The sequence below is a fragment of the Pyrgilauda ruficollis genome, unplaced genomic scaffold (genome assembly GCF_017590135.1).
Source record: "Pyrgilauda ruficollis isolate IOZ18807 unplaced genomic scaffold, ASM1759013v1 scaffold9, whole genome shotgun sequence".
In the NCBI taxonomy this organism is placed as follows: domain Eukaryota; kingdom Metazoa; phylum Chordata; class Aves; order Passeriformes; family Passeridae; genus Pyrgilauda; species Pyrgilauda ruficollis.
In genome coordinates this window covers 8750775-8777824 of record NW_024531043.1, presented here as the reverse complement: position 1 = coordinate 8777824, position 27050 = coordinate 8750775, and the positions used below count along the sequence as shown (strand labels likewise).

General features: G+C 51.6%; 1 protein-coding gene across 1 annotated transcript in view; it reads right to left on the bottom strand.

Annotated features, from left to right (window-relative positions):
- Positions 1–27050, bottom strand: part of MN1 (MN1 proto-oncogene, transcriptional regulator) — an 83557-nt gene that overhangs the window by 3710 nt on the left and 52797 nt on the right. The gene's annotated exons all lie outside the window — the stretch shown is intronic.

Genomic DNA, 27050 nt, shown 5'->3' with positions numbered 1-27050 from the left:
TCTGGGCTTAACCTGGAGTCTAACATTAGCCTGTTTGCTTCGTGTGGGTGGCTGCTGCGTTATGACCTTAATAGTCAATCAATCTTGCAACGAGCAGTCTGTCTGGCAGAAACATTCATTATCCATCCTATTCATGCATTGAAAAGCTTTATCTTCAAAAACTCTGCGTCACTTAGGGAGGAATAACAGAAGCCTGAGCAAGAAAATAGGCCCAGCCCCAGTTTCTAGGGGAAATCCAGATGTTGGGGCCGAGCTACCACAGCCACTGCAGCCCCAGATCCGGGGGCACTCAGGGCAGGGCTTGGCCTCCCTTTTATTTCTGGTACCTATTCAGGCTGCTTTGAGGTTGCTGCTCTTGCACCAGCAACTGCTGGAATCAGTGCCAAGAGGAAGACAAGGGGGAGAGATATAAAAGGACAACAAACACACATCAATTAAACCTTGCAAGCTGTTAGTCACACTAGTTAATAAGTTCTTTCTATCTGTAAAGTGCTCTTAGTGACAAATCCTTTAACTGGCACTCAGAGCGTTATTATGGCTTTCAAGATGCCTCTGTCTTTCATGTGCAGCTTCTTGTACACATGTGAGTGCTCCCCGTTGCGCAGTCTGTTTACACTAGTTGTGAGAAGACATCATCAAAGCAAACTGAAAGCAACACTAAATGCTTGAGAAAAACAGAATTTATTCACTGCTGCCTGCTCTGAAATCGCCTTTCACTTAACAAACCACTGCAAACTGCAGCGGCAGGAGCCGGGGAGCTGGGCTGGCACAGCAGCCCTCGGCCTCTCCGGGCATCACCAGCAGCATCCATCTCCCAGCATCAGGCAGGGGGGAACCTGACCCTGCTCCCAGCAGCTGAGACCTGGTGATCACAGCTCCAGGGATGAGGAACTGCAGGAGCTGCCCATCCCCTGCTGTGACATGGGGTCTTGAGCATGGCAGTCTGTGTACCAGAGCTGTGCCTGGGAAAGGACAAGGATTGGGAACAACAGCAGTGCCCCAGGGGTCCTCACCATCACTCATCCCAGCCATCCCTGTGCCACGGGGCACCCAGAGCGTGGTAGAGGCTTTGTTTCAAAGAGCTGAAGCCAGACAAAGCTGTGTGCAAGGAGAAGAGCTGGAGGGGAGCATTCCTGCTTCACTCACCACCTGCAGAAGCTGGCACAGGGTGAACACCCATGGGTGCCCCATGGGGCAATCTGCAGAAGCCCCTTCATTGCTGGCTGGACCCTGTTCAGGAGAGGGGCAATGAGAGGGTGGCTCCATCCTCACCTGCATCACACAAATCCCAGGAGAGCAATATGTGACATACAAGAGCACATAAACACACCAGCACCAGGGAGGATGGGGAGCCAACCCCAAGTGCCTTGTCTGGGGCCAGCAGCCACACAGTGCCACGGGATGCCCTTACAGAAACCATCCTCTCCTTACTTAAAGTCAAAGCAATTAGGGCCCTGCAATGTTAGATTTAAAAAGAGACAGTTAATAGGAGATCTTCCATAATCCTTCACACTCAGGCTGCCAAAGCAGCCACAGTTCAGCAGGCCTTGTCCAGGCTGATTGTATGTCCTGAAAAATGAACAGTAACTTGCACAGAAGTAAGTTATGTTTCTGCAAACTCTCTTCCACACAAACTAAATATTAATCACCTTAATAGCCATTAATGTGTAATGGCCATTCATTAAATTCAGGAAAATACAGGGCCTCAAAGCAACCATGTCATGGTTTCAGTACCTGGGGCACTCACCACACGGCACCTGTGCTCCCTGTGCATGGCATGTCCAGGGCCACTGCTGCCTGAAGCCACCCTGTTCACGTGGCACCCACCTGCCAGTGGCAGCACAGCCACGCTCCCAGACCGTGCAGCAGGAGCAGCGCTGCCACATCATCATCTCTGGGTGTGCACAGAGAGCAGCCCGCTCTGCCAGGACAGCCACCAGAGCTCAGTGTGCTGAGCAGCTCAGTGCCTTGCTTGACCTGGCACCCATCCACACAGCTCCTGCAGCAGCATGGCCCAGCACAGAGGAGCTGTGCCACTGGGGAGTGGGATGGCAGCAGTGGCGTTTGGGGGGCCTCCAGGCTATCAGTTGCAGGTGGCAGCATTAGATCTGCTGCCCCAGAAAGTCCTCGGTGCAACCTGGCCTCCTCCGGCTGGCTCAGGGCTTCACGGATGGTGTCAAGTGGCAACTTTCTCAATTCTGACCTTGTTGGAATTTGCTGCTGGGGGGGGACACACCAGTCCATAAAGTTCCCATTAGTGTAAAAGCAGATGTAAGCACTTTGCTGGCAGAGCTCAGCAGCAGGGAAGCCTGCAGTTGATCAGTTCTGCCTCGCTGGTCACTGCAGTCAACAGGAATTACTGCTGAGGGTTCCTGTGCCCCTCTCTCAAAGCCCACCCCTCCAAAAAGGATGGTTTAAGAAGTCAGCCAAGTTCAGGCAGCACTCCAGGATAGCACAGTAAATCCATGTGATCCGTGCTGAGGGGAGCCAGCCCCAGGCAGGAATAGCCAGCAGGAGAGCAGCGTGGATTTGTTATTGCACTGAACACATCTAAGTATGGGGACGCGCTGCTGCTCCCGTGAGGAGCTGGTGACTGCAGGGCCTTTGTGCCACATGACTCAGCGCAGGACCGAGGGACAGGCAGGTGGCAGCTGCGACTGGCCTTTGCCATCAGCTCCCACAAGGACACCCAGCACCCCCAGATTGTCACAGCCAGGGAGCAGCACCTGCCCCTTCCCAGAGCACCAAGGGCACGAGAGGACCCCAGACCCTGGAGCACCTCCCTGGGCTGGGGACCCGAGTGCAGCCCCTCAGACCCCAGCCACCAAATGGGCCACAGTGCTCAGCTGCAGGGAGGAAAAAGGCAGCAGTAAAGGCTGCTGTGGCCATGGTGCTTCCTGTCGCTGGAGGTGTGGGACTGCCAGTCTTCCACCCCCCGTGCTCCCTCTCCATCATGCTGCACTGAGAACCAGCACCAGCTGACCTGGTTTCAGCCAGTTTTCCTTCATGATTAACACTCTCCGGGCTCATGCTCACTCTGTTATTCTCACCAAATTAAAGAGCAGTCCTGGATCCTCGTTAGATTTGCTCACATTTGAGCAGTGTCATGTGGTCAGTAGCCCATGGCAATACACTAAATTAAAGGCCTAATGCAGAATCCACCTACAAGCCTGACAACTAATGAATCGAGGGCTTCAGGCCCCAGAGGAGCTGCGCTGGGATGAAGCCACTTCACACCGAGCCAGAGCAGAAGTGCAGTCCCTGGGCTGTCATTCAGAAATAAAGAGTTGTTGAATTTTATTCACCACAGGACACAGAAACAACAGCATCTCTGTAACTAACGCTGGTTTGCCAGAGAGCCAGGCAGCAAGGAGCCCTCTCAGCACTGATCCCCCAGGGCACAGCAGCTCCTGCCTGAACACCAGAGGTGCTGCAAATGACCTCCCACTTGGCTTCAATGGACTGGGTATGAGTCCTCATCAGGGACATGATGACTCTTCCCTCTGGTCAAAATTAATACCTCCACCCACTCCTCCAAACCACACTGGTGCTCCAGAGTGTACAACACAGCCCTTTCCTGTGCCCCCAGCTCTTCCTCTGTGCCCCAAAGGGCTCAGAGAGCTCAACTGCCCTTGGCATGGCACCCAGCCCTCCCAGGCATCAGGCAGCACCCATGGGGCTACACATGAGAGCAGACTGTGGCTCCACACTGGGCTGTTAGCACCCTCTCCCCATCCCCAGCAGCAGCTGGGCAAGCACTGCATGTCAGCTCTGGGGCCAGTGCTGCAGCCATCAATTTTGCTCTGAAGCATTTCAAGTTGGAGCTGAAGCCTGGAAAGGTTCAGCCTGTTGCATCAGACAGCTCCAGCCCTGCAAAGGTCAGGGCTGTTTTGGTAAGGAGCTGTTTGCTGAAGCCTCCCCCTCCCCCAGATCCCTGCTCTCGGCCACAGGCTCCTGCACCCATCGCCCTCCCCATGCTCACACACTCACACTCTGCTCAGCTTTGGAAATGGAGAAGTTCCACACCAGGACACTGCTCCTCGCAGTCAGCACACGTGTGCCATGAACTGGGGGCTGTGCAGCGCTCCTGGGCCACCCAGTGTGGCACTGGGGGGTCTCCCCTCCTCTGAGCCCACCCTCTCGTGCCCCTGCTACAGCTAGGAGCCCAGGCAAGCCCTGTGCCAGGCAGTGGTGACCGCTGCCAGTGCCACCACCCACTGTGCGTTCCTGATGGTCACAGTCATGGACCCGAACCTCTCTCCTCATCTCCACAGCAGAGGCAGAGCCACAGCACAAGGACAAAGCACGGTGTTCTCTGCTCAGGCTGGTCTGAAACACCCTGGGAGAAGCTGCCCCAGAAAGCACCACGCTGCAGCGAGGACACCCAAACCTTTGGGGGACAGGAGAATGCTCCCAGTGACCCCCAAAACTCCGTGCAGGGGGCTCTGCAGGTGTGGGTGGTGCAGAGCAGCGCTGGGAGCAGCCAGCCAGGACTGCAAAGGGAGGAGAGTGGTGAGCTCTGTCATAGCCACCCTGCAGCCAGGCACAGGGGATTGTCCCCCTCTGCTCTCTGCAGCTGGCATCCATCCATCCATCCATCCATCCCTCCATCCCAATGAGGATGGCAGGGCAGGGAGGAGAACTTAAGGCTGAGATGTGTTAATTGGTGCTGGTGCACAGCCCATCCTCCCCACATTCCTCCATCTGGACAAGGCACCACCACTTCCCTAAAGCCATCTTTTCATCCTAAAGCAAGAGCTGTATTTTAACATTAATTCTTTTTTATTCCTAGACAGACTTAAATCTCATTAATTTTAAGACACTTCAAGCTCTCTTTAGCAGCCCCTAACATAATTCTCCTAACTTAAGATACAAGATACTAGATAGAAGTAGCCAATCCCGTTTATAATTGTATATATGACCAGCAATTCAAATTCACTTCCCTTGATTTAATGTCCTATTTGTATTCTATCAATAAATGGAGTTCTCAGGACCATACTTAAATGGAAGCAGCACTATGCTCTGATAGCCAAAGCCAGCAAAAAAAAATTGCATCACTAAACTAAAATGTCTTGTAGTATATGATTCCTTGACTTATTGTTCTCTCCTCTTCACTGCACTTGAATATTAACTGTTGTATTAATAGCTCACTCTTAATTATCCATGAGTAATGTACTACAACCAGAAAATTAATGGAGGGAAGCACCACAAAAATGGAAAAGAATTCTTCCTATCCCAGATATATTTTCAAGCACATTGTGAGAGGAAGAAGATACACACACTGCCCTGGACACAGCCAGAGAAGAGGCCAGTGCTGGGGAGGGTCCATTGCTGAACCCCAGGGATGGGTCCTTGCCCTGCTGGATTCTGCTTGCCATGGGAGGGAGGTTCTGAGCAGGGGTCCCATAATGATCCCAGAGAGCTGGGGTGGTCTGGAGAGGGGCAGCAGAGCCAGCCAGTGACTTTGGTTCTCCAGCCCAAGATGAAAGAGATTAGTGGGACCAGAGTGAGAAAATGATAGTTGTTAAGGAAGACCTTGCCACAAAACACATAATTCAGCTCCAGATTTCACTGTAGAAGGAATCTGAACTGGAAAAGACTGACAAAGGACAGGATGTTTTCATGGATAACGTGGATTCTCAGAGCTAAACGTTACAGCTGATGGGAGTGCAATGATATGCTGCACCCCTCGTTCATCACCACCCCTGCTCTCCAAAGGGATGGAGAGACCTCTCATCTCTGCCAGGACATTTTCCCTCCCTAGGAGCCTGTTGGAAAGTGCTGCTCACCATGATGCCATGACACAGTGTCTCTGCCCCCGAGCTGGGACCAGGGACAGTGCCAGCATGGCTCCCCCAAGGCAGCCAGGAGCTGCACAGGCAGGGCCACCGCATCCATCTCCACGGGTGCGATCCTGGGGCTGCTCCAGAAGACTGGAATGGTGAGGTGCCTAATTAAATATGTGCCTCCCAGTGCTGGAGCCCTGCAGCAGCCATGAATTATGCAGCGACTCACTTACATGTCAGCAGGATCACAATATTGATGAGCTATCCTGCATGTAATCTGATAAAAACCAAGATAAACTCAGCAAAAATTGAGTGTAATATGATCCTTTCCTTTCAATAAACCACTTCCAGCCCAGCACTGGGAATGTCTCTCCAGGCTCCCTGCTCACCTCAGGCAGCCAAGCCCATCAGCTCCTCAGCATGGCCCAGCAGGGGCACGGAGCAGCAGCGTGCTGACAGCATTCCCCTGCACCTGCAGGGCAGCACTGGGTGCCTGTGGAGCCCACCTGGGGATATTTCTGAGCCCTGGTGCTCTCCACAGCGCCAGAGCATTCCAAAAGGTCTGCGTTTTGGCATTTAGATTAATGCTGGAGACAGGGAGGAAGAAGTTGCCATGTCTCACCCTGACTCCCTCCTCTCTCTCTGAGCAAATGAAGGATGACAGAGCACAACTCCCACTCGGAAATGCTTTCCAGTGCTCACAAAGACCCAGGTCCGACTCCAGCTCCCGTGACAAGCCAACTGCTTTGGAAACCTGGGCCGGATGCTTTCGGTGCCCTGGGAACAGCCAGCAGCACAGGCTCCTGCCCTCAGCTAAAACACATTCTCCAAGAAGCACTCGAAGAGAGGGAAGAGGCTTCTGGCCACGTTTGGTCACTGGACCCATGCAGAAGGCTGAGGGCTGTGAGCCAAGGACAGAGGATGCTGCTCCCTGCCCCAGCACTTGCCCAGTGCAGCAGGGACTGGGGCTGTTCCCCCTGAACTCAGCAAGACCTTCAGAGATCCCCTGAGGGCAAGCAGTGCCCACCTGTCCAAGGCAGGGGATCCCCTGCCCACCCCCTTTCCAGACAGAGCCAGATACAATGAGGGGAGAGCAAAGTGTCTGCCCTCACCTTGGGGACACACACTGGAAGCTCCTCAGCTTCCTCATTCCCAGTGTCCTTGTCCCATCAGATTTAGGGACATAACGAGGTGATCACTTCATTGACAAGAAACAAGCAATGGATGAAGTAGAAACAGGAAAGTTACACCAACTCTGGAGCCTGTTGGACACTGGCAGGGGCTGGGGATCCTGTGACAGCCCATAAACCCCACCACCAACCCCAGTGCTGGCAGGTCATTGCAGAAGAGGTGACCATCAAAAGCTTGTTTGACCTCCCAAGGGACGTTTACTTAGAGCACAAGAACAAAGTTTCAAAAGTAGAGCACTGCTGGTTTTCCTTTAAAATTGTATTTCAGTATAAAGAGAGAGGAACACAAAGACTGAGAAAGACTCAGACTGGGGGATATGCCCAAGAGAACCAAGAAATGGCAGAAAAAGACCAGTAAAATAAATGAATGATGAATGCAAAGACCTCAGTAACTGAGCAAGTGGCCAGCTCCCAGCTCTGCTGCTCCTCTCTCCAGACCTCTCTCTGGCCCATGGGAGGGAATTAGCTGGGTGAACTCCAGCTGGAATCTGCCCTGAGAGTCGGGGGTGACAACACCACAGTCAGCACCACGTGCCAAACCAACCAAGCACAGGCAGCACCAGGCTTTCCATAGCCACAAGTTCCTCCAGTTCCTGATGTTGTAGGATGGGTCTGGATCCAGCCAGGTCCTCCTTACCCCAAAGGCTGCTCTCCCTCATGCCCAGGGGGTCTACACTGGCCCAGCAGGTGCAGCTGGGGGAGAATTAGTCTGGCCCAACACCCTGCAGGGGTCTCAGCCCCACTGATAAGCCTACAGGAAGGGACAGGAATGCTGCTGCCTGGAGACGCCTCATTGCACAGATGTGTCTGTGTCTGCGCAAGAGAGAAACTTTCACAGTTTTACTGCTTTTCAAATATTTTAATGCAAGCCATTTGGTGTCATATTTTTAAAAAATGGGTACCAGCACAAGCTACATGCACATTAGCAACTGTCTCTCTATTAGTGTAAATACAAGAAGCAGAAAAGCACAGTCTGACTCCTAATCCATATGGTTATTCCAAATAGATTGCATGGTCTTAAACTTTGGCTTACTAGACTGGATCTTACATATGGAAAGAATTAAAATGCTGGATTTACAGTGCAGGCTAATCAGAACATGTTTAAATAACGATGCCCCAGCAGCCCCAGAGGGTCACAGCCTCCCAGACACCTGGTGGAGAGGCTGATCCTGCTCCCACAGAAAGCACCTCCCCAAAGCCCGGCGTTGCAGGAGCTGCACCGTGGCGCAGGGCAGGGCAGGATCCAGCCTCCAGCACTCCAGCAGAGCAGGCTGCAAGGAGGAAATACCTCATTTCCCACCGACTAGTCCGTACAAGCAGAGACAATAGGGCCAAGTGTGCGCTGCCGGCAGTGCTCCCGCGTCGGAGCGCTGGCCAGCACGGGCTGCTCTGCCCTGACTCTTCCTATCTGAAAAAGCCATCAGCCTGCCTGCTCCTTCACTTAGAATGAAAGGTCACTTCAGGGCTTTTAGGGTGGTTTTTTTTTGTTTTTTTTCAAACAAAAGAATTACCTCGATTTGGAAAAAAAAAAAAAAAAAAGCTATTAAAAGCAAAGCATGATATCACTGTTAACAAAGCCAGAACTCATAGGAAGGTGGATATACATTACTTAGTTCTGCTAATTCATTTCTGGACAAGGCCAGACTCATCTTAGATGCTTCAATACTTCCATGTCCACCACCACAAATCTAAACATGTTCCCCCACCAGTCTCCTTGCAGCAATCCAAGCCTCTCCCCTTTTATTCCACTGATGTTGTTTCCATGCGAGTCAGTTGCCTTTTTATTGCTCCTCTAAATACAGCTTTCTCCAAAGTTGCTGAATTTCTAGACTTGGAAGCATGACAAAAGAATGCACTGATTCACCCCCCTCCACACAGCTGGCTGACACCTTGCCTGGAGCAGACTCACCACAGGGAGGGTGACCAGTGTGAGCCAGTATGGGCCCAGCAAAGGAGATGTGGTCTGGGGAAATGGAGTCCAGCCACATTTCCAGCCATCCTGGACTCTGCAATCTGCCTCTCTGCTGACCAGATGACAAACCCCAAACACCAGCCCCAGGACTGGTCCTGAATTGTGCCACGCCACACAAGCTCCATGTGCTGGAGCCAATGCCTTGCACAGGAGTCCAGCTCCCTCAGCTCCACCCAGATCAATAACACTGATCAGCAATGCTTCTTGTCCTGAGGGGTCACCAGAGGCTGTGCAGAGTAGAGAGGGAGAGGGTTTCAAAAGCACAGCCAGCCCTTAATGACTACATCAAGTGGCAAGTCAGTTACTGGTCTCTTAAACTTCCAGAAAACATCAGCACCAGGGACCCAAATGGTGTTGAGTGTCTCCTCCACTCCCTGGTGCAGGGAATTGTGCCACAAGCTGAAGGGCAGCCCCACGGCCAGGGAGACCAAGGAGCAGGATCACACCCCCAGCCCACACCTGCTCCCTCCTCCTCCTCAGCCCTGGCCACAGAGAGCCACGTGCTGGGCTTCCAAATTGCTACCAGGAACGAAAGTCAGCCCCTCCGTGGAGCTGCAAGGGGGCTCAGCTGTGTCAAGCTGGCAGCACCCAGCACAGGGCAGCTTCCTGGACAGGTCCTGAGAGCACAGCTGAAGCCCAGAATGGTTTCCCCATTTCCATACTGCCAGCTATACAGGAGCACCTTATCTGTGCTAAAACCATCATCAGATTCTGCTGCCGAAAGATGCAGAGGAACTTGGAAAGGCCACAGATGAATAGCACAGTTCAAACCATCCCCTTGGTACTGAGAACACTTCTGCACAAACACACTGCACTGACTAGGGCCTAACTAAGGTCTTCCTCTCTCCAGCTCTCATTACTGAGGATCAGGAAAAGGGAAAGAGCATATACTCCTTTTGGTTTTTAAGGAAATTATTAAATTGGGCTCAACTTTTCATCTTTCCCACAAAAAGGTGCTCTGTCATCTCATGCCTGTTCACCTACACAAAGACGAGATGACATCTCTGGCTAAAGGCCGACAGTTCCGCACCTCCTTGTCACTTTTAACAAGAAAATAATCCTGCAGAAACACTTGAAAAACAAATCGGTGTTGACACTCCTCATCTGCTAGGTACACTTTACAAAAGGAAAGAAATACTGCATTAGCGTTTGACCCCCTCACCTTTCTGACATCGGAAGAAAATAAAGAGGGAAGGCTCAGAAAAGCTGATGCTGAAGTGAGAACGTCAGGAGAGCAGGCAGAGCTCGAGGCTGGAGCCCGCAGCGCAGCGGGCAGGGCTGGGCCAGCCCAGGCAGAAGGGCTGAGAGCATCAAGGAAGCTGCAAGGGGCACACAGGAGTTCCAGGGATGGGTGAAGAGATGTTTCTGCAGATGAGGGCATGAGAACTTAAGGAGAGACCATCACCAAAAAGCTTCTCAGTCCAGCAAAGCCCTGGGGCTCTGCCCTCGGGCTGGAGTCAATCCCTCCATGTGTGTGAGCAAACATCCTCCCACCTTATCTTATCCCTACCCCACAGCAGCCCTGTTCCAGCTTCATCATTCCACCATTACTTGGCTGTGTAGTGCTGAGTGGCTCCTTGCACTCACAAGAGACTGCCTTGTCCTGTTCTAAATGCTCCTGAACCGCGCAGCACACTTCCAGCTCCTGACCTCTGCAGCAGGAACGAGAGGGTTTCCTCAGCTCCCAGCACTGTCAGCTGCTCCCTTCATTCTGGGCATGGTGGATTTCACCAAATAAGTCATGCTAACCCCACCTCCTCTTCCCTGAGCAGAGGCTACGGAGAAATAAAACTGAGCTTTGTCTTCTGAACAGCCAGACACCCTCCATGAGAATTCTCCCAGCACAGGCAGCTTCCCTTTGGACACGACACTCGGGTGACTTTCCACGTACTCAGGCACTAGATGGTCTCACTGCTCCCCCAGTGTGGCTGGGCACAGCTCTGCTGCCAGGCACAAGTCCTTGCCTGTAGGAGGTGGGGGCACTTCGAGGAACTCCCAGAAATATTTTCCCACCGGTAGCTGTCGGCCTGAGCTAATGCGACATGACACGTATCTCACCAGGAACAATGTGCTGACATTCCGAGCCTGCTCACCATGTTCCCAACCACTGTCACTGCAGAGAGACCACGGGCAGGGGGATATATTTCCCCCCCGAGCTTGTTTCAAGCACCCCTTTGAGGTGTCACTGCCGTGGAAAGCCTGGCAGTCCCTCCACAAGACAGCTTTGTAACAGGTAGCACAGTACCATGGTAATGTCAGCTGGAGCAGGAGGACAGGGAGAGAGGCAGTGTGCCTGCGCAAGGAGTCTCCTGCAAAGCCACTCTCATTAAGTGTCCAGGCACAGCAGCAGCTTCACATCCTGCAAAGATGGCCCTGGACTCTGCCCCATCTCTGTAAAAGGTGCAGCTGCACACGGGAGCAGGAGTCAGACACGAGTGCCAACTGTTCATAGCCTAAAGACTGCACCAACAGCTCCCTCTGAGCAAGGGCTCTGTCCCTGCAACACCCCCAGCAAAGTGGATGGGAAGTTCTTGGGACAGATCCCCTCCAGGCTGCAGGTGGGGAAATGCAGGGAGCATGACAGAGCATGGTTTGTGTGCCGAAACCCTGACACCCGCCCGTGCCCTGCTTACACAACAGCGTTACACAACACCGCGCTTCCCTGGGTTGCGTAAGGCCAGGACAGGCACACCCGAAACCCCAGAGACAGCGACGTGCTGGGACAGCAAACCCACTGCTGGTCACCCAAAAGGACATTCCCACCATGCTGCCTCCCCAGTGGCCCTTCCAGGCCACTCCTGAGAGGAGGCAGCCCAGCACAATGACAGGAAGAACCACAACATGATACCAGGAGGCAAGAGAAGGAGCTATTTCACCACATCCTGGGAAAAAGCTGATTCGACCCCAAATCATAGGACCTGGAGAACTCTTTCTTTCTTGCTGCACAAAGAAATTGTTGTAACTTTTAGAGAATTTAAGGTAAATTTTGTTAGAGATCATCCAGGGCCAGCCCAGCATAAGGGGCAAGCAGCATTTCCACATATCTGCAGGTTTCAGCTGGGTGACAAAGGCAGCACCGTGGTCATCACAGCTTGTAGCTTCTACCCCAAGCTGTTGCAAGAAGGAGCAGCACTGCCAGGTGCTGCCATACAGCAGGTGTGAACTCCTGGTCTCTGTTTCAAAAAATCCATCCAGTACATCCCAGTGTGTGAAAAACAAAGCATCTACCACACCACACAGCACAGAGAAGGCTGCTAGGAAGGATGAGGCTTGGGTTTCTCCCCAGCCACTAAAGTTTCCATTTTCTGCACCCAAGCCAGATGCCTGCAGCCTGAGCAAGGATTTACGACAGCATGAGCTTCAGAGTCCCTCTGCTTCTCAAGGAAGTATCAGGAAATAAAAGGGCAATTGCATTAGTCAGTCATCAGGAGTTCAGGGTTTCTGCTTGGTTTCAATGACAGCAGGTAAAAAAAATTGCTCAGCTGCCTGACTGCAGCCAGCAGCCCTGCAGGAGACCAGGCACGTCCCTTCCCAACACACTGCATGCCACACCACCAACACCTCTGCTCTGGTAGCTGCCAGGACCAAGCTCAGGTCATGCAGGGTCTCCCCCAGCCAGCACAGGTCCCAGCAGGAGCCACTGTCTCAGCCTGAGCTCTGCTCCAGCAGCTCTTGCCTGTGCAGGGGGTGGATGGAAATGCAATGCCTGGAGGGTCTGAGCATCCCTGTGAGGTCCTCCCAGCTTGTGGGCTGGTGTGGAGAATTTAACCTCTACTGAAAGTCCCACCAAGAGGAGGTTTGCTCTGGTTTCCTCTCCAGCTGCATCCCACCAGCACCCTCTTATCCCCTAGAGACACCAGCCCTGCTCTCCATGGGCCCTACACCCATGTTCTCAGTGGTGGCAGATGTCCCCATCAGCGAGGTCACAGACATCCCCACCCACCTGTTAGCTCAGTCTGCTCAGTGGGAAGGCCACCCACATCTGTGGGAATGCTGTTCAAGGTTACATTATGAGCAAATTCCAGTTTTTTCACAACAGAACTAAGCAAATATCACTATCCAGATCTGAAACTCACCTTGGAAATGCCACTAACATCCGCCCTCTTCCTCTGTGTGTCCCCTTCACACAGCTCTTGGCTGGTGACCAGCCAGCCAGTTTCACCCACAGTGCTGCCCCAAATAATTGGTTTCTTCCCTCATGTAACAATTCCTAAAAGACCACTGCAAATCCTTTCAACAAAAGCTGAGGTAGCCAAATCCAGCTTCTACTAGCCTCTTTCCCTCTCCTCCCCCCAGATATAAATTTTATACTTGGACCTACTAAAGTTGGCTGAAAATAATGATAACTGACAGATGCTGGGTTAAATAGGCCACAGTCTTTCCCTGGGGCCTAATTTAGACCGGATATCAAAATGATACAAAATATCATTGTTTGCCTTCACTCCATCAGGACATCTGTAGACAGACCCATATTAACTCCTTCCTGGGAACATTGTGTTTGCACTGTCACCTTGCAAGGAAAAGCACTTTTTTACCTGATCTCCTGCCCTGGATCTTATGCTCCAAGATGTCTCCTAAGCAAAGTCTCTTTAGTTCCAGCCCAGCTTAGTGCCAGGTGCTGGGCAGGTCACACCAGCTCTGCCCCTCGTGGCACAGCAGCCTCAAACCATGACCCACCTGTGGCACTGCAGTGTGTGAGGCACAGGACCCCCAGACCAGCTTGGACACACGGCTAGCACCACTCAGGACAGGTAATTAGAGGCTGTATTCTAATGAATATGCACAAGGGGGCAGAGTCAGAGTTGTGCACCTGAGGTAAAGTTATGCATATTTTAATTTTTCAACACTTGGCAGTGCAGTCTCACTTCATTCACTCGGTCTCCTGCATCTCCTTTCCTAGGAGGCTTGTTTGGGTTTGTTTCTCTTCAGAGGAAAAGGAAACATTACAAAAGATCTCCTTTGTCTCATCAAGCACTCAGGGTAAAGCCCAGGACAATCCCAAGCCCAGACAGGGTGCGTGCCACATCCTCAGTGGCACCTGCCTGCACCACAGGCAATGGGTCCATCCACTGACAAGACTGAAATGTCTAACTACCAAGTCTCATTTTCAGTTGCTTATAAATTTACCAAGGATTAACTGATCAGCCCCAATTTTCCTTGGCAAATGCATCAGCTGGACTGGATATATTGATTTGAAGATTTAATTCAGAATTTCTTGGTTATTTCTGAGAAATATTTCTCATGTAAACTCTCCATCTCTCCCACTCTCTTCACTTTAGAGGGCAAAGGCACATTCCATGTTCTGAAAAAAACATGAGTTTGATTTACAGAGTTATTGCTGTCACTTAGTTACTGTACTAAACAACAAGCAGTGAAAGCAGCTCCAATAGAAGCAGAAGCATTACAGCCACCTCCACTCCACACCTGCCCACAGCTGGCTGCAGCTACAGCCCTCAAAGCTCTCCATCTCTGAGGGCTCAGAGCTCCTGAGGCCTCAATAAAGCCCACAGAGTGGGCCAAGGCTGAAGAAAACACAGTTGGTGCTTTAAAGTGAAGTTGAATTCAAAGAAAATCAGTGCATCAGTTTAGAGTTATAAATGCTAAACTCCGGAAGGGGATCATTTGTGCTCCCATAGACTCATAAAACTGTATTAAACATTAAGTACTATGTTAAAAGGACATTATTTCCAAGTCCCAAATGGAGCATTCAGAAGTTAGGAATGCCTCTGCAACCTGCATTTGACCTTGTTTCTTTCAGTTGTGACAGACTTGGGTTGCACTGGTTTTCCTCTGAGCTCAGGCAGGCGCTGGGTGCTGGAGCTGCTCTGTGAACAAACTGAGAATAAAAGTGGGGGACACTAATGCCATCAAAACCCATCTTTGCCTGCTGGAGCTGGGAAGTGTGGGCACAGGAGACAAAAAGGGCTAAGGGAAGCCCACGTGCCCCACAGAGCACTGCTTGCTGTACTCACCACTGGCAGATGCTGCCCAGGCACTGCTGCCAGCTTTCAGACCCTGTCGGGCTGGAGAGGGGGCTGCAACAGGCTGGCAGCCCCCAGAGCCAGGGAAGCAGCCAGCTGCCCCCACAGCTTCACTGCAAGGCTGTGTTGTGGTCCTGTGACCCAGGAACCCTCCCCAGCCCTGCCTTGGGCTGGGTGAGTCCAGCTGCACGCTGGATCTCTGGTGCAGGGCTGTGGGGAAGGGCACAGGGCAGCAGGGCACAGGCTGAGCTGGGCACTGGGTGTGCCAGTGAATCGTGCACTTAACTGGACATTGAACACAGCTGAGCTGTCAGCGTGTCAGCACGGGGACTCCTAATCCCAGCCTGTGTCAGGGACAGCCAACAGCCTCAACATAATTGCAGAGAGGCACAAGCTCATGGCCTGGCAGCAGAGATGCTGCTACTGATCTGACATGTGCAGCAGGGCAAGGCAGCAGCAGCCACCCAGGATCAGATCCTCTGAGTTGCTGTGCAGAGCAGCACCACAGCCCAGGGAGCTGCTCCTCTGCCTGCCAGCCCACAGCCTTAGCCATGATATTTTATGAAAAATCCTTTGCTAGGATTTTTCTCCTGTTCTAGCTGAGAAGCCTCAGAAAAGAAATGTGAACAATTAACTATCTGATGGCTGTGGAATGTGGTCTGGACATTGTTTACCAACAGGTGCATCTCTGATTGGTGCATGTTGGTTGTTTCTAATTAATGGCCAATCATAGTCAGCTGGCTCGGACTCTCTGAGAGTCACAAGCTTTGTTATCCATTCCATTCTTGTTCTTTCTAGCTTCTTTGTAGTATAGTTTTTAATATGGCATTGTAACGTAACACATATCATAATATAATAAATCAGCCTTCTGAAACATGGAGTCAAGATTCACGTCTCCTCACACAAAGCATCAACCACACACAGCAGCACCCCAGCAGAGCCCAGCATTCCATCAGCAAGCTCTCCCTCCTTCAGAGGACAGGGAAAACAGGGATGCCACAGAAAAGGGATTCCCTCAGCCTGTGGGGGCCAAGCAGTGTTTATACCTGTGCATGGTACCTGCCACTCTGCCATGCTGACATGTCAGGTTAAAGAGCCAGAGGATGTCAGAGCCCCCAACAGCAGCTCTGGTGGTTTTACTCACATCGTTAACAAATTAAACTCTGAGATTTGGAAAGGACAATGGCAACAGCTGTTTTGTGGCATTGCACCTTTCCTGGATCACACCCTTCCACCATGACAGTGTAAAAGGCAGGAGACCAGCATCACCTCTGCTCCTGCAGAGACATGCAGCCCTCTCAGACATCACATGGGAAACACTTCTTGGGGACAGCTGTGATGGGAGGGAGAGGCAAGAGAGCAGTGCCCCAGGTTGCCCAGATTTATGCAAATATTTGCTGGGATTCCCAGCATCCACAAGCAGGAACACAGTTTGCTATCTTATTTTCCAAATGAGAAGCCAAATTTTCTGGAGGCACTATGAACTGCAGGCAGTTATTAACAGGGTGATGGTCCTGCTTCTCAGCCCTCACTGCAGGTTTGACCAGGGCTTGCTGAATGGCCAACACAGAGCTGTCAGACAGCCCAGAGTCCCCAAGGGCATTGCTGCCAAGCACCTTCCCAGCAGGAGAGCCCAAGGCCTGGATATGTGCCCTTACCTGGCGAGGCAGGGGCTCAGGCTGCTCTACAGGCACAAGGAATAAATCTCTCCTGCACAGGGAAGCTCTGCTCAGTGCGCAGCAGGATGTGCCACTGAGCTGACATCACCACCAGCTCTCTGCAGCACATCCATATGGCTGGCCAGCAGTGGGCATATTCTTTCACTTACATTTCCCTCAAGTTTTAATACTGCACCAGGAGGTGCAGCAAAGCAGTTTAATGCCCAGGGTGATCACACAGCCAGATCATGGCGAGAGGGCTTTTCCAAGCAGCAATGAGACAGCATCACGCATTAGCCAGGTCATGCTGAGCTCAGTCCAGCACAGATGTCTCAGTAAAACCTCTCACCTTGCTCCAGCCATGCCTCAAGGGGCACCCACAGGTATCCCCACGTGCCTCACACCAGAAAGGAAAACCCAGGCCTGTCAGCCAAGCAAGGCAGTGGCTGTGAAGGCTGCTCCCCCTCCCCACCACCCGTGCCTGGGGTGCAGGCAGCCAGCGTGGGCTGCACGGCTCAGGGGGCTCCCATGGGTGCCAGGGAGCAAAAATCCCCCAAGGTCCAGAGGGGCACACCCAGACCATCCCTTGCTATCTATTTCCACCCCGCCCCAGCCACACTCCACTGGGATTGAAGAGCCATCTCTTCTCCTGGCCAAGTAGTATCTCCTCTGTGAGCAGACAGAATAAGGCAACAAACTATTTCATTTTTACTATTTGTATTTGACCTTTTTATATTGTTTGCTTTTTCCAGCATAATCCCTTAAGAACACGACTGATGATTTATAACAAAAGAATATCTCTATAGTGGGTGCCTTGCAAGACCTCTCTCCTGCTGCTTTAGAGTGATTTACTTTTGGATTAGCCTCTGATAGAGAAGGGCTCGGCTGACGATTTGCCCTCGTATATCAAAAGGGAAATCCTTAAGACATCACTATAAAACAGCAGGAAAGAGCACCTGCCTGACTCATAAACTTATATGATGTGGTTTAGTCAGATAGGCCATCTGCTTCCCTTACATACCCATATGTCCTTCGCTGTTCCCTGCTACCTCACTGTTAACTTTGGTGATTTTCTCCTTCACTTCCGCAAAGCTAAAACAGAGAAATGAATCGAATGATAAACTTTCATGCAGATGGAAACAAGTGCAGTAGCCACTGTCTCTGCCTTCCAGTTACACAATAAATAATGACAGTGGAGGTGAGGAAACACACGCCTGCTCTTCATTAGAGCCATCATATAAACTTAATGTGCCAAATCCTGCCCTGGCCTACACCCACATGGCTCAGCCAACTCGGGTGAAGAGAGGAGAGATCCACTCTTGCAGTGTGTCCTTGCCAACCTCCAGCTGTTCCCAGCAGGAGCAGGCCATGGTCCCCAGCATGGCTCCACTCCCATGCTGGAGCTTCTTCCCATGGGTGAGGGGTGGTTGTTCAGCCAGGGCTGGCCTCAATCATCCCAATGTTTCGGGGAAAAATACAAGAAACGGAAGATTACTCCCTTCCCTAGGACAGGAAGACACCCTCCATTCTCATGGTTCGGGACTGACTGAGCCAAACTATATATGAAGCCTTCAATCCCAATGACCAAACAGGGTTTTGTCCCCTGAACTCACCTGTGACCCTTTTGAATCCATTTTTGTCTTGGCTTCTACAACAACCCATAACCGTTAACTTCAGGGACGTATCTGAACACCGTGATATAAAAGGTATCCAGCTTCAAAACTGCTGGCTAACTTCATTACATACCCCAGCTCTTGCCCTAGAAGAAAGCAATTAATTGTTTTCTAACGAACCTCTGCCTTCCACACGTGACTGCACATGGCTGGCCAGCACCCCCAGGGACCAACCCAACACTCCTTTCCTTTCCCACAGGGACAGCCTGCTCTTCTAGCCTGCCTCACACAGAAGTCCTTTCATGCCACCTTTTCCCCCTTTCAGCCTCTTTAGAGGTTTATTCTGCCTTTTTTTGTAAGACAGGGCTTGACTAGCACATCACTCGCTATATCCAAAATGTGCTTGCAAAGACCACTGCAGCTTCTCCACAGTGTAACTTCGGTCCTCTACGTGCTTTGGACATGCACAGCCAACAAACACTGCTATCCTTTCACACCTCTCATGGGGAGAAAACCAACAGATCCTATTGCTTTGTGACCCCAGCCACAATCCCAAGGAAAACTCCAGCATGCTGGCCCGGGGAAGTGGGAATGCCCTGCATGGAGGCAGAGCAAGCTGCAGGCACTCGTTCTGCAATGAGAGCATGTCTGCATCCCCCAGCCTGGGCACGCTGCTGCCGTGCAGGGAGAGGGGGGCTCACACCAACCAGCCCTGGGGGCACAGGGAAATCAGCCTCCCTGCAGCTCAGGGGGGAAAGAAAACCTCCTGTAATTTACGTCCTTTTTTAATGTTCCTCTTGCTTTTTAATTTCCCAAAACCCAGTCCCTGGGAGTTCATTTTTCTCCTCTGCAATAGAGTAAGGCGAGCGGAGGTTTTTCCGGCTCTCTGGAGAGCTGCCTATAGCCTACCACAGAGTGGATAAAAACCCGCATAAAAAGACCACCCAAGGGACTGGGAAAGTGGTCCCTAGAGGGAAGAAAGAGGCATTTTGTTTAGAAAGGCTGAAGCACAGACAATTACCCAAAGCAGGGGGGGAAAAAACCGGCATGAAATCTCCTGCTCAGCTTTCCCCTCCGAGAGGCCTGACAGGAGCTCTGGCCTGCACTGTGCTGTGCCATGGGCAACAGAGCTGCCAGCACAGGAGAAGGTACCAGGGAGCACACATGCATGCACCAGCATGTTTCCTTAGGGAAAAACTGGCAGCATCTCGGGCACAGGAAACACTTCACTGCCCTTCCCCTTACAGAGACCCCAGTTTATTGCTCACCAACTCCGTGGAGCAAATGGCTCGAGTCCCACAGCTGATCTCCACGGAGATCCAGTTATTGCAACACTCGGAGTGCACTTAGCCATGACGTGTCCCCTGCCTGCTCTTACACACCCAGCAACAATGGCTTTGCACACCCACGAGGGCACAGGCATGGCAGGGAGTGCCCAGTGGTCCTGCCACAGGCAAGGCACAGCACGGCTCCAGCAAGGAGACTCTCTCAAAGAAATTAAAAGTGGAAAAGGCATCACATTAACCTCCTTAATTTTTCATTTCTGACACACACTGTTTTCTCCTCATTTCAAAGAATTCCAAGTTAATGTCTGGAGGGCAGAAAAATCCATTTCCCAATATGCCTGCTGCAGCTTTTTCACCAATCGACTGCCCTTCCTGGTACAATCACTGGGACATTGATTTTTTTTCTTTTTTTTTTTTTTTTCTAGAGCATCATCCAAAAATCTATCAATGCAAACAGCATCTTTGAAAAAAATACCAGCAATACAAGGCAGGATGCTTCTTCCACCCTTTAACCCCAATGCTGCAGGAAACCTGTGCCTGGTACCAGTTCCAGCAGCACCTATTGCAGTGTGTCAGGGACAAAGATGACCCACGAAGCTCCTGGCAGTGGGAAAAGTCTGGGGGAGGAGCAGGGGGAAGGAAGAGGCTGCTCCATGCAGTGCTGGACAGGATTTAGGGAATCCCACTGCAGGCAGCTCCCTGTATGTCCCCCACCCACAAAGATGATAAGGGACAGACTCATCACCCCAGGGACACAGCCCAGCTCCTGGCAACTCTGGGCTCACCTTGAGACCTCCGTGGAGAGGGAGAGCTTTGTCCCCCACACCGCAGGGAAGCAGCCACGGGGATGGGCAGCAAGCAGAGGAGGATTTTCTGCCTGTGCATTGCCTTGCACGGGACCCAAGGCTGCCCGTACAACAGCCCGGGTTCTGGTGAGCCTGGCAAAATCCGCCTCCTATTACTATGCTAAATAAACACTTCACTCAACAGTCTTGGCACTTATTAAGCACCTGGGAGAGAGACTGCCTCACGTTGTCCAAAACACTCTTAATTACTGTTTAATCAAGATCTCTTCCCCTCTAGAAAAAAAAAAAAAAAAAAAAAAAAAAAAAAAAAAAAAAAGAGGCGGGTAAACATTTGCATGTATTTTCCACTGCAATCACATTACACATCTCTGTGACAAGCAAATTCTTGGCAGAGCTCAGGAAGAACACGCTGCCTGTGCAGGAGCATCGCAGCACAGCCTGCTCAGCCAAATAGCCTTAGGTCCCCCCTTCCTTAGGTAAGAAAAGGAACCAGGAGGATTTCCTGGCACATGGACTAACGCCATCAAATGCTTCTTTTATTTGTTGTTGACACATGTATAACAGTAGAAGAATCACTAAATAGCCTTGTAATATCTTGATTTATGGATTATTCTTCCCTACAAATAGCACATGGCAAGGACAGCATGACTTCATGCTGTATCTCTGCTAGCACAGGAGCACTGGATTGCTGCTATTAGCACCCCCAAATCCCAGGCAGGACAGGGCTGAGCCAGGCCTCGATGGGATGCCCAATCCCCTGCTATCAGAGGTGGTGAAGGCACAAAGCACTGAGTGGGCGTTTAAGCACAGATCCTTTTCCTTTTTATAAGCCTTCTCGAGCTGGATTTTCCCTGAGTGACTCCTGCAGGGAGCTTTAGAACTGTGCCTGGCAATGTGCAGCTGTTTCCAGAGGCCAAAGGCTTGGGGGATGCTCTGTGACATCGCCAGCCTGACTGCCTCAGCCAGCACAAGACCTGGGCTTGGGGGTCATGATCCTGCACAGAACCTCCCTTCTCCTCCACTTCACACCCAGCTCTTCCTTAAGATACAGGGGATTTGCCTTAATTGATTTAACTGGCAGCTGCAATGCTCTGACGAAAATGAATTTATATCAGAGAAGCACAAGAAAGAGAAGGGCTCTTGGGACAGTGTCACTACACTGCTTCACACCAAGGGCCAGGTCCCAAACGGGCCAGACAGGGCTCAGTTTGGGTAACACCACCACTGCCTCCATCACAGTCAGAAACACATCAAGCAGTGCCCTGTGAAAGCTCTGGAAAGGAGCAGGATCTGTCCAGGGCATGTGTTCCAGCACCCATGTGCTGCACCTGACTTGTTCTGTTGACTAAGTGACAATTACCCGGGATCCACTGCTGGTGATAGATTATCAATGGCATATGACTTTGCATTTTAACAGCCACTAATCTGCCTGCTAAACCCAGAATATCAGGTTAAATCACCTAATGTGATCTTTTGAGCAAGGCAAAGCAGAATTCTGTTGATAGTGATTTAAACAGCTGCTGGTGAAAGCATCCAAAGCAGCTCAGCTGCAATATTCTAACATGGATGGCCAGGCTTTGGGTAAAGGGGACACCTGTATAGGCAGGGGGATAAACTGACTCCCCAGAACCTTCTACATTCAGAAGATCCAAAGCTCTTCATAAAAACAGGCTTTGGGAAAAGGGCAAGAGCCCCCAGGGGAGATGGGCACAAAGGTCTCTCTAGGACAAACAAGCAAGATGAAGGTAAAACGATCTTGGATTACACATTAAACAAAGATTCATTTATTCATTTTTATGAATGACTGAATTTCTTCCATTCCTCCTCCCTATCCATGGTACAACATCCTCACACAGACAACAGGCAATCTACCAGATATGTGCACGAGTTCATGTGACAATGATGTGATCAGGAGCTGCACGGCTGAACCCAGCACATACTCCAGCTCTAAATTAGCATTCAAGCACAAACTGAGCTGTGTCAGTGCTCCTCAGCAAACCAAACTAGTCTAAGATTATCTCTGTTCTCAGCCCATTTACCAAATAGGTCTCGTAGTGAACATGTGCTGACTCTTGATCTAGGGAATGCATCCAAGGAAAACAGCTGCCAGAGGCTTCACTGCGAATGAACACTGTGTGCTAAAGGAGTCCCGTGCCTGACACGGAGCTGGAAAGCTGGCTGGAGGTTGAAGTGGGGACAGACAAAAAGTTCACTGCCTCAAGTGCCATCTCTGAAGAAAGCCACTCACAGACACAGAGGGTGGGGCAGTCATTTGCAGCAGCCCCCAGCCTAGAGCAGTCCTCTACAGGAGCAGAGTCCTGCTGCTCTCTCTGGAGAAGTCCCCCCAGCCCAGACACACTGAAGCCTGCCAGGTGCCTTCAGGAGCTGTGCAGAGCTGCCCCTGCTTCTGTGCCTTCCCTCAGCTCCATGGGAGGATGGGTTATCCCTCTAGCAGCTGGCCTGACCAAAGACCCCTCCAGCAGCACTGCTGCCAGCCCAGAGCACAGCTCCTGGCCAGCACTGCTCCCCTCTGCATGGGGAGGGACAGCAGTCTGAACCAGCACTAACAAACCTACTCATTAAAAACTTGGGAAAGGCATAAAATCCACTTTTCTAGGGAACAGGAACAATTTGGGGGGGGTGGGAAGGCAAACATTTTTTCTTTCATAAAGAGGCAGTGGAACCAGGATCTCAGCATGCTGCAGCCAGGAACAGTGGCTGGGAGCAGGATAATGCCCATCTCTGCCCCAGTAGCTGCACCCCATTGCTGCCCTGCAAAGCTTCATCACCATGGGCAAAAACACCAAGAGAAATAGGCTGGCTGCTGCTCTGTCAGTTAAAGAAGACATTTCACATGTTGTGAAATTAGCATCTGACTTCACTGCTTTCTCCTCCCCTCATCCTTTGAACATTCATTTTCTCCAAGATTTTGAGAAACTATAGCAAGGGTGATGGAAACCAGTTCAGGGTGCACAAAAAAAAGGTCAGCAAGTGCATCTGGATAACTTTTAAAAATAATTACTCATTTTCATATCCTCCTTCTGTTCTTCTGGCTGGGAGCACCAGACACGATGAATACAGCCTTCCTTGGAGCATTTTCTTGGCACAGGGTGCTAAGGGTCTTCAGAAAAAACTCAGAAAACATTCAGACCTGGGCTGTGATACCCTTGCATCTCATTAACATGCACATCCCAGTCAAAAGCTAATGTCTGGTGTGGAAGATGTCCATCCATTTCCCGCTGAGCCCACAGCAGGATTTCTCTGGGCCTGGTTAGTGAAGTCCCAGCACAATAGTGCTGCAAGGCCCTTCGTCCTGCTGTGCTTTAGCAGCATTCCTTGGCCCAGCAGAGCACACCAGCAGTACGAGACGTGAACAATGGCCAAGCTTTGTTTCCATGTTCCTGTCTCCTGAGCCCATGAGGAACATCTGGTTGCCTTCCTTCCACTGCAGAGGGTGGGCATGGGTGGGTCCCCAGTGACAGCAGCAAGGCTACAGTGAGCAGCACACCCCGAGCAGCCTATTGATCCACACAAGATGAGGCAAGACCAAGGACGTGCTTGGAGAGGTGCCTGCAAGACTTTTGCCACGCTGGCAGCAGAAATTGGAATCTGTGTGAATGTCAGCACTGCGAACAAAAACAGCATGGAAGACTTGACCGTGGTCTGCAGAGAAAGTGTCCACTCATGTCCTCGTCTCCACAGACCAGAGCAGGAATCACCACCCTGTACAACATTTCCTGGTTCCTGCCAGGACAGGGGCATCTGCTCCAGGGCTTTAACCACATCAGAGGCAGCGCAGGAAGATGCTCAGGCTCACGGCCAGTTTCAGGACCAAGAAGCAGGAGTCAGCACCCAGCACCCCACAAACGGTGCTTAGAAGGGTTGAGGAAATCTCTTCCACACAAAGCAGAGACACAGGTCTGTTTCTGAGGGACACTCACCACGTGGGACTCCCATTACCCAGGAGAGGGGAGGACACCCATCTTTCACCCAGGAACACAGGAGCAGCCAGGGCACTCACTCCCTGCTTTGAAGGGTTTCAAGTTCCAGGTATGTTCAAGAAATGGCTGAATGTGGCACTGAGTGCCATGGTCTAGTTGGCAAGGTGGTCAAAGGTTGAACTCAATGATCTCAGGTCTTTTCCAGCTGAATTGGTTCTGTGTGTCCCTTCTCTTAGGGGTGTTTGGTAGGTGTTCCTTGGGATAGGCAGGCAGCAAGAGTGCATACACTGCTGTGCCTCTGGAAAAAAAGGCTTTTAGGAAATAAAAAAATCTTGATCCTATAATAATAATTCATATAAAGTAACTCCATAGATTAAGCTTGTCTGATTTGAAAGCCAAGACATAACTCAGAGAGAGGTTGGGGGGCTGTGAGATGTTGGCAGGAGACACCAAGTCCCCAAGAGGTTTCAGGCACATGTGGGGCACCACAGTAACCTGCTGAGGAACTCAGGCAGATCCCCAGAGCTGTGCCATGCTCAGGGCAGAGCTCTCCCCACTGGTGCAGGGTGGTGATGGAGGCACTGCCTGGTGTGTGTCTGCCCACCAAGGTGACCCAGCAGTCTGTCCTGGGCCCTCAGGGCAAGGGCCCAGCCAGCAAGTGACACGCTGGCTGCAGGCTCAGCAGCTCCATGCAGCTGAGAGCCCAGCACAGAGGGAAGCCTGGATTAGCTCCTGGCACTGTAGGAAGTGCTATAATAGCAGAAGCAGAGCAGCAGGCAGCAATTGTGGAGCCTGAGCAAAAATCCCTTGTTTTCACTGGCTAGTTCTGGTTTCATGTTTCTGATCTTTTAAACATCAGGCACTCCCCAGGCCTGGCCAACAGCTCCCTAACACAGCACTGTGCTCTGCCAGCAGCCTGACCTGTGCCAATGGGTTTCCTCCAAACTGCCAGCTCCAGGCTGGAGACGGAGCTGCAGCCCCGCTGCATATGGGCTGGCAGCAACCCCCAGCAGCAGGAGCAGCTGAGCCCCCTCCCTGGAGCAGAGCAGCACCATCCCACTTGCCTCCAGCCAAGGCTCACAACTCCAAGGCACTTTTCCCAGCCTGTCTCTGCAGGCAAACCCAGGAGTGCCCCAAACCAAGGCAGCAGAGGCACGGGGAGCAGCCTGCAATGGCATGGTGCAAGACCAGTACAAACCAGTGCCAGCTGCCACCAACACATGCTCTGCTGTCAGCCCAGCCACTTAACCACACTGGTTTTTCCCTGGCTGTAAGGCAGCCAACAGCAGATCTGCTTGTTCCCCTTTCCAAAGGGGAGAAGGAAGCTTGTGGAAAATAAAATCACTCTCAACAGCCTGGAAAAAGCTGCGTCAGTCTACAGAAGCAATGAGAGATCATGTGGGCAGGTGAAGGGTTAACAGGTGGAAGCCAATGCCTCTCTACCAGGCAGCCAATATTTCTATCAATAAATTATGCATCAGCATCTAGTAATAATGACCTAGCAGCCAACGCTATTTAAAACAAACCAATCGATGGTATTAACGTAATCCCCAGGAGAAAACAAGACACCACACACAGAGCTGGGATCAGAGCAGATCAGGCCAAGGAGAAAGGGACCTTTGGGACAGCAGTCAGCCAGTGGGGACAGAGGTCCCCGAGCTGAAAGGCCAGGCAGGGGCTCCAGTTCAGCCAGGAGCAGAAAATAAAAATCACCTCCCCAGCCCTGTGCCACAGGCACCACAGCCTGGGGAGGGGCTGGCACTGAGACCAGCCTGGCTCACCCCTGTGGCAGCTGCTGCAACCTGAATCCATCCCCTGGCCAGACCCTGTCGGGCACAGAGGCGAGTGGCTGCTGCCCAAGTGTCTAGGCCATGCCACACTGGCCCCACTGCAGGGCAGGGGCCACAGCCCCCCACAGCAGGCACAATGTGCTTGATTTTCCTCATCCCTCGAGTGCTCACTGTGCAGAGCCACCTGAACCTGGAGGGGAGCAGGGATTTGGGAGCTGTTGCACCCCAGCAGCCGTGGCCAGCCCCCAGGAGCATGGTCCCAACACACAGATACTACAGAGCTCACCAGCCCACACATATAACACACTTCATGTGCATTCTCCATATTAATAAATGGGGAAAGAAGGAACCATCAATCTATGAACTGCCAATTTGCACAGGACTAGCTCTTTTACTGGCTACGCACTAGCACCTTTTACAGCCCATTAATTACTTTCTCTAATAAAGTTTGACAAAATGATAACTTGCCCATGAAAAGTGTTGTAATAAATACATTTTCTCTAACTTTGGACCATTCTTGCATGTCTGGCTCATAAACCCCTCCCATGGTTCAATAACTTAGAGCCTACCTGTACTTTCCAGGCAAGGAGGGGGCCCTGGCGTGGTGGCTGGTGAAGAGCAGCTGCACAGTAGCACTGGTGCCATGGCCAGCAAGCAGGGGCCTCTGCACACCAGCAGGAGCTGGCCAAACTCTGTCACACAGCTGGGGCTGAGCAGGGGAGAGCACAGCCCACACTGTGCCCTGGAGCTCCTGCTTGCCTGCTGGGTGCTGGGGACCTCAAAAAGCCTGTGCTCAGGGCATCCCAGCATTTCCCAATCCCTGGGTCACACACAGACCCCTCAGCTCAAACCCCTGGCAGTGCCCATGGCAGGGTTAGCCAGCTGCATCACAGCAATGGCAGCTGTGGATGAGGAGGACCAGGGTCTCCACAAGTGTGAGTGCCATCACCACCTCCAAGAAGCCAGGTATCTGTGTCCCACGCATGCAGCCTGCACTGCTTCTGCACTCCCTGTCATTTAATTCCCA